The following is an 8560-nucleotide window of genomic DNA, read 5'->3' on the forward strand; positions in this document are numbered from 1 at the left end:
CGCCATCCAGGAAAGGGGTAAATGTATCTGATTGTCTATGTCCTTTCGAATGGAATCAAGCAGAGTATTAAAATTCTGTTTGACAATATTGGAAAGTTAACAAATCCTTAGCCCTAGGTACGAAAAGACGCCCTGGGGCCAAGTATACAGGACAAGTGAGGAGATTCTATCTCTAACAGATGGTGGAACATTAACTGAGAAGAGAACCGATTTTCCTTCGTTTAGCTTGTAATATGAAATCTTAGAAAATTCAAGGAGAGCGTTTTTGATCCCTATGAATGATCTTTCACTATCAGTGCAAGAGAGTATTACATCGTCTGCATATAGACGGATATTATGTTCTACAGGGCCTATTTTAACCCCAGAGATTTCCGGGTTGAGCCTAATGGACTCCGCCAGGGGCTCCATGACTAAAGCAAAAATTATAGGAGAAAGGGGACAACCCTGGCGGGTCCGATTAGTCAGCTCAAATCTATCAGAATAGAAGCCCGCTGCACAGACCGAAGCATTTGTTTTGTATAAGGCCATAATAGCATTCTTTATATTACCAGAGAAACCAAATGTGTCCCAAATGGCGTCCACATAGCCCCAGTGTACCCTGTCAAATGTTTTTTCCGCATCTAGAGACAGGAATACACCAGGGGTATCACTGGACTCAAGAAAATCCATCAAATCAATCACTCTTCTAGTGCTATCTCTAGCCTGCCTCCCTGGGACAAATCCCAGTTGGTCAGAGGAGACCAGGGTCGGCAAAACTGAGAGGAGTCTATTATTCCAGACTTTTGCATATAACTTCACATCACAATTCAAAAGAGAGATAGGTCTGAAGTTACCAGGAGAGGTTGGAGGCTTCCCCGGTTTAGGTATAGTAGTGATTGTCGAAGCCAAGCTTTCAGATTGGATATCAGAGGAGTCCCTCCATAGTGAGAACGTTCTAACCAAAAATGGAGCCAAGATGTGCGCAAACTGGCGGTAGTAAGAATTAGAAAAACCATCTGGCCCGGGGGCAGAAAGTCTCTTAGAGGAGTTAATAACCCGAACTACTTCCTCCTCAGTAAGGGGGGCATTAAGAGGAGCCAGAGCCATGGGGGAAAGTTTGGGCAAATTTAGTTTAGCAAGGAAAGAAGAAATTTCACCCTTTGTGGGCTGGTGTGTTTTAGCATCTGACTTGAGATTATATAGTTGGGAATAGTATTCTTTAAACTCACTAGCTATATGAGTAGGGTTTAAAACTTTGCACCCGTCATGCTTAATCAAAAAGGGAATGGCCATCCGAGCCTCCCTTTTCTTCACACGACTTGCTAGGTCCCTACCGGCTCTATCACCCAAGCTATAGAATTTGGATTTAAGCTTTTTTAGATTTTTTTCATAGGAATACAGCATAAATGATCTCAGCTGATCTCTCAGACCTCTCATAGAGTCAAGGAAAATGTCAGAGGGGTGGGCCTTGTTTGCCCTTTCCAGGAGTTGGAGTTTAGACAAAATATCATTAAATGCTTTTAACCTTTTCCTTTTCTCCATTGCTGCAATTTTGATGAGGACACCTCTAGCAAATGCCTTATGGACCGCCCAAACAGTTTCATCTGAGACCATTTGATAATCATTAATGGCAAAAAAATCTGTTAATTGCCAAGCGATTTAATCGCTGATATCTTGGTTAGTGAGGATATAATAATTCAGTTTCCATTTGGAAGGAGACCGGGTAGGACCCTCGTCTGAAATTGTTAACATAACGGGCGCGTGGTCTGACCACGTAATGGGGTCAATGTTGATCTGGTCACAACCCAACAGTAACGAATCATCTACTAAGATATAATCTATTATAGAGTAGGTGTTAAACCTTAGGGAGTGAAAAGACTAGTCTCTTTCTCCTGCATGAGCATATTGCCATATATCATGAAAACGAAACTCACAGATCAGGTGGCCCATCTCTTTTCTGGCCGGGGCTTGGTGGGAACAATCTAGGGATTTACACATAGGGACATTAAAGTCTCCGCATATCACCGAGGAACCCCTTGCCACTCCCCTAAAAGTCTCCAAAAATTTACGTATGAATTTTAATTGGCCCACATTGGGAGCGTACACTGAAGCAATAGTGAATTACACATTGTTTATTAGACAGATTAAAATGACATATCTCCCCTCAATGTCTCCCACCACCCTCTCAAGCTGGAAGACTACAGAGCTTTTAATGAGGATTCCCACACCCGCCCTTTTGTGGACATTATTGGCAAAAAACTGATGAGGATAATTAACATTTTTCATTCTACCATTATCCTGGGCTAATATATGTGATTCTTGAATGCACAAAACATCACTACTTGCCTTCCTTGCCTCCTTCCAGACCCATGACTTTTTATGCGGAGAATTTAATCCCTTTACATTTAGAGACAATACCTTTAAACCCATGGTATGTAAGGCCAAAAGTGGCTGTGATAGCCGAGAATCTGCTTCCTTTGGAGTATTAACCCTGCAGAAAGAAAAGGTATAAATAGGCAAGACCTAATAACAAATAACCTGACAGAACAATTAAAGAAAAACTGAGAAACAGGTTGCTCCTCACATAACATGACAGAGCTACACAAGGACTGACAAGCAATCAGAACATGTAGAAAAAAGATTCCGGTCTTTGTGAGCGCTAGTAATAGATCTTTGGTCTTTGATCTTTTAAGAAATTTGGCTTTATTATTAATAACATAAAGCTCTTGTATTAACACAACGCGTTTCAGCAAGATACACTTCACCTGAGGATGGCAAGTGTATCTTGCTGAAACGCGTTGTGTTAATACAAGAGCTTTATGTTATTAATAATAAAGCCAAATTTCTTAAAAGATCAAAGACCAAAGATCTATTACTAGCGCTCACAAAGACCGGAATCTTTTTTCTACATGCCTACTCCCATAAGGGAATCCGGGTAGAGCTGCTGTGAGTAATAGAATCCATCAGATCATTTGAACTAACAGCGGGAGGACACAGGTCCGCACAGAGCTCCAGGATTCAAAAAGTCGGTCAATCTGAAGCCAGCAGCGGCAACAAACCTGGATCCACCCAGCAAAACAACGGATAACGCCAGCTGAGACAGTCCCTCATCCCCCAGAGGAATTATACATCTAACACCGGGGTTGTGCGAGGGCGCACAACCTAACCAGGTGAGCAATTCTATAATATAGATATACAGAAATCACTCCACGGGTGCTTCTCATATGCGCTATATTTTTATCTCTACAGTGAAGCAATCAGAACAGTAAGAGCGAAAAAAAGACGCTCGTGGGGCAGGAACTGCAGGTGGGCTGGATGCGGCCACAAAATTTAGTAGCCCGCACCCTCTTTAGAAACAAAAAAAAACAAAATCCAGAAAAATGGAGACCACGACCTCAAAAGGCGAAAGTTATGGGAACTTCAAGCTTTAAACCATTCAGGGTTAATTCTCCTGTTTTGGGGTGAATCTTTATCTAAGGTAGATGGCGGAGGTGGTGGTATATCCCAGTCCTCAAACACTTTCCCAAGTTGCGCAGTAGAGAAGCAAACCCGAGTATTACCATCTTTACTGACAATGAGCTTGATAGGGAAACCCCAATGATATATAATGCCTTTATCCCGTAGAATCTTTGTAAAAGGGGTGAATTCTCTCCTCCTCGCAGGAGTGCCAGCTGAGAGATCTGGGAACACTGAAAGGCGAGCAAATCTGTCTGGAAGGGAAGGTTTCTTTTTTTTTTTTTTTCCAAAACGTTTTTTATTGATTTTTCAAATTTGTAAAAACATGACAAGTATCATTGCAAAAGAAGAACATTCGTCTGACAAAATGTGACATAGAGGTGGGTGATACCCCAATTTGGAGTTCCATGTTGCTGTTCGATTTAAGATAGTATACAGTAACATTAAACCAAAACATAGGTAATGAAATATAATATAACATATGCAATACAATTCGTTAAATCTCTGTGTCGTCCCTGAATGATTTCAATTTTGCTAGCGTGTCTTGGTATTCCCAACCGTCTCGTCTCCCCCTCCCGCCAGAGCCCCCTCCTAGGTGATTCTCAGTTTACCCAGGCTGTCCTGGATATCGCTCAGGATATACCACTCCGAGTGAACAAAAGGTGCCATCAGGTTAATTATTTCTCCCTGTGTGAATTGGCTTTCAATAAAATGTCTCCATCTCACAAAAAACTTGGCTGTCAACCCATCTTTATCCCTCTCTGCTTCTAGTTTTTCCCACTTCAGAAGGTTGTGTAGTTCGCCCACAACCTCCTTTATGGATGGGCCCTCCCTTTGAATCCAGTGTTTTAAGATGCAACGCTTAGCTATCATGGCTATGTCATGCGTTATTGCGTATTTCCTCTTTTCCTGCGTGCTCGGTCCTCCTCCTACTCCTCCCTCAAAGGAGTGGAAAATCCACACCATTAAGTCTAGTTTGCTGAAAATTCCCCATGTTGACTGGGCAAATAGTCTGACTTGGTTCCAGAACCTAGCGATTGTCTCACATTCCCATAGCCCATGCAGCATATCCGTTTTCTCTTTTTGACACTTAGGACACCACCTATCCCTACCTGGTATGTTGAAACCTATAATGGCCCTATGTATAATCCTGAATTGAGTGTCTCTCCATCTCTCATTGGTAATATGTTTCCGCACTTGTACCCATCCTCTCAGTATATCATCCACCACTTCTTCCCTTCCCAATTGTTTCCCCCACGCTTTTAAAGTCCGACTATCCTCCCGTGAGATAAGCACCCCCCTTAGCGATCGATAAATTTTAGAGACATTTATACTTGTTACATCACATTCCAGTAACTCATCAATCGAACTTCTGTTCAGCTCTCTTCCAACCACACCCAGGTCTCCTATTATTCCATGTTTCAATTGTTCATACTGGATGACATGTGAGCTATTAAGGTTGTACTTATCCAACACTTCCCGACCTGTCATCCACCTCCTGTCCTCCACATTCATAACATCTATCATTCTCCTGACTCCCCTCTCTTTCCATCTAGTAAATAGCTTGTTTTCTCGTCCCAGGGGAAAATTTGGGAATGCCCAGGGGTTCAAGTACTTGGACACTTTCCATGAGAGCCCCAGTTTTTTCCTTACCGACTTCCATGTTAGCATGGTGTCTCGGAATATAATTGAGTTCCTTATGTGCCCTTCAACCCTGGATAGTGGGGAGTGCAGAATGGACGTCAGATCCCACGGTGACGCATATTTAGTTTCCATCGCATGATCTGAGTGCCTACTCGTTCCTCTCACCCAATCAATTACATGCCTCATGATACATACAAGATTATACCCTTGGACATCTGGAAAGTTTAGACCTCCCTCCTCTGCTGACTTCATCAGCGTACGCAGCTTTATTCTGGGTTTCCTTCCCCTCCACAGAAATTCTGTATACGCGGAGTTGAGCTTATTCACATCCTTTAGTTTTAGCAATAGCGGGATTGTCTGGAAGGGATACAGCAGCCTAGGAAAGCTCATCATTTTTATCAGGTGGCATCTTGCCAGTAATGGAAGTGGCAGACCTTTCCATCCCTTTAATTGAACTGTAATTTTCCTGATTAGCGGTCCATAATTCAAGTTATAGATTGTTTCCACCGATCTTCCTATATGCACTCCCAGGTATTTAATTGAAGATTGTGCTATAGGAATTCCACATAGACAGCCATCCCTTATTTGTCCCCCCATTGTCCCATGATGCCCCTTTAGGAACATGATCTCGCATTTTTTTTTGTTCAGTTTGAAACCGGAGAATGAACCAAATTTTTCAATCAAGGCAAGAGTCTGTGGCAAATCCGCACCGGGGTCCCCCATATAAAGTATGATGTCATCAGCAAAAAGCGCTGTCTTTACTTCTGAACCCCTTATCTTGATTCCTTTAAAGCTATTTTGTCCCTGTAGTATTCTTGACAACGGCTCGATTGCCAGGTTGAATAAAAGAGGAGATAATGGGCAGCCCTGTCTTGTTCCCTTCATCAAAGGGAACACGTCTGATAGAAAGCCCGGAGTGTGTACCCTAGCTCCCGAGTTGGCATAAAGGTTTCTAATGTAAAGTCTCATCTTGCCTACAATCCCTATGGCCTCCATTACCCTGTCTAACCACCCCCAATTTACATTATCAAACGCTTTTTCTGCGTCAAGTGTAACTAGGGCAGGTCTAGCCCCTCCCTCAGTGAGACCCAGTCTAACCGCGTCTACCACTAGAATTGTCTTTCGGATATTGGTAACGGCATTTCTCCCCTTAATAAACCCCACCTGGTGATTCGTAATGATCCTAGGTAAGATCTCGGCCAGTCTATTAGCCATGATCTTGGACATAATTTTTAAATCCTGATTTATGAGCGATATAGGTCTATAACTAGAGGGATCATCCAGGTCCTTGGTTCCCTTGGGGAGTAATTTAATATATGCTATGTTGGAATTTTTGGGTATTTCCGCCCCTCCCAGGAAAGCATTAAAGACTGAGGTTAGATCCGGCGAGATCAGATCCTTCAGAGCCTTATAGAATTCACTATTGAAACCGTCAGGTCCCGGTGCCTTGTTGGTGTTAAGCTCCCCAATTGTTCTCGTCACCTCCTCTACTGTGATATCTGCGTTTAAGGCACTCAAATCTTCCTCCGTCAAGCTAGGCATTTGGGCTTGTCTTAGCCACTCTGCCTCATCAGTCATGTCGTTATTCCCTGACCCATATAGTTTTCTATAGTAATCTCCCAACAGTTTATTAATGTCCTTAGGATCCGTAGTCACCTCTCCCCCCTTTGTTTTCAGTTTAGAGATCACTGTCATCTTTCTGCTGCCCCTTGCCAGATTGGCCAACATCCTTCCCGCCTTGTTGCCAAACCTATGTAAGTCAACCTCCTTGTGCGACCAGAATAGTTGTTCCTTTTTTTTGGCCCATTCGTCAAATCCCTCTTTTGCCTCCAGCCATCTGCCTTTTGTCATGGGAGATCTATTTGTCACATAATTTGTATATGCTACCCGTACTGCTTCACTATGGAAATTATAATTCTCATTGGTTTTCCGTTTGATCATGGCTGCGTACCCCACCAGACGGCCCCTTAGGACCGCTTTTGCCGTTTCCCAAAATATCACTGGGGACTCTCTATGTTCCTTATTGTCCTCTGCGAATTCTCCCCACCACTCCTGTAGCACCTTATGGAAATTATCTTGCCTGAGAAGGAACGATGGGAATCTCCATATGATATCGGTACCTCTCCTGAATTTCTCTCTAATGCCCAATCTCACCGGACTATGATCAGAGATCACCATATTCTCTATCACACAATCTTGCGTTCCACTCAGTAAATCCTGCGAGATCCAGAACTGATCAATACGTGACCAGCTATCATGAGGGTGAGAGAAGTGTGTATACTCTCTGTCATGTGGGTGAGTTAGTCTCCAGATGTCTTTCAGTCCTACGTCTTCTAATGTTACATCCCTATTGTCTAAACTCCTGCCCACATTAGCTGTCCCCTCCTCGCCCCTCCTCCTATCTTCAGCTGAGTCTGGGACGGTGTTAAAATCGCCTCCCACTATAATGTTAGCCTCCCCATCTGCTAATATGGTGGCCTTTATGTCATCATGAAATGTGATTTGTTGTGAATTTGGGCCATAGACATTATAAATACTGAGTTTACCCGCTGGACTAACGATTGTTAAGTGCTGCCACCTTCCATGGTCGTCTGCCTCATGTGCCACTACCTCATGACTGAATTGTTTATTTATTAGAATCATAGTGCCCGCTTTTCTACCTTGTGCCGCTGCCCCGTAAACGGTGCCCACCCAATGTTTCTTCATGCGGAAAAAGTCCTCCCCCCCAAGTGGGTTTCCTGTAATAAGGCAATGTCTGTCTTTAGTCTTTTCAGATGTCTCAATATCATTGCTCGTTTGTTAGGTGATCTCAGCCCTTTAACATTCCACGTAGTTATCTGTATCATGTTAACCTGTGTATTCTGCTTTTACTACTCCCTCCCCTATGGGCCCCTGCATCAAGGAAGACGAGATGTTCGACACTAGAATCACAGTTGGTACCACAAAATCGACACTCCCTTTCCCCACCTTGCAAATATAACAAATACAACAAAAAGCATGTAACTGTAAAACATATTTTCCCTTCCGAGAAATCCACGGCGCTTCCCGCCACGTTGGTGAGCTCCCCTATTCCTAGCCAAAATATGTAGCTCCCTAATCACCCCCCAAAAAATATATGTTCTATCCCCGGACTAACTGGAATAAGCCTTTGAAAATTATGCAAAAATTAGCACAGTATGTCAAAACCTCAGCAAGATTCTCCAGTCCTACTTATCTCTGACTCCAGGTAGCCATCAGTCCGCCCAGAACAGGCCCACTTCATTTGAATTTGGATGATGTTCCTGGACAAAGGAGAAAAAGAAAAAAAGAAAAAAAAGACCAAGGGGAGAGAAGATGGAGAAAGAAAGAAGAAGAACAAAAAAAAAAAAAAAAGAAAAAGAGGAGAGGGGGGGGGGAAGAGGACCCAGACTTTGGGATGTTTTCCTCTCTTTTCTCCCTTCCCCCTCCTCCTCTCACCTCCCCAACCCTCTCTCCGTAATGC

This window comes from Anomaloglossus baeobatrachus, chromosome 5 (assembly GCF_048569485.1).
Source record: "Anomaloglossus baeobatrachus isolate aAnoBae1 chromosome 5, aAnoBae1.hap1, whole genome shotgun sequence".
Taxonomy (NCBI): Eukaryota; Metazoa; Chordata; class Amphibia; order Anura; family Aromobatidae; genus Anomaloglossus; species Anomaloglossus baeobatrachus.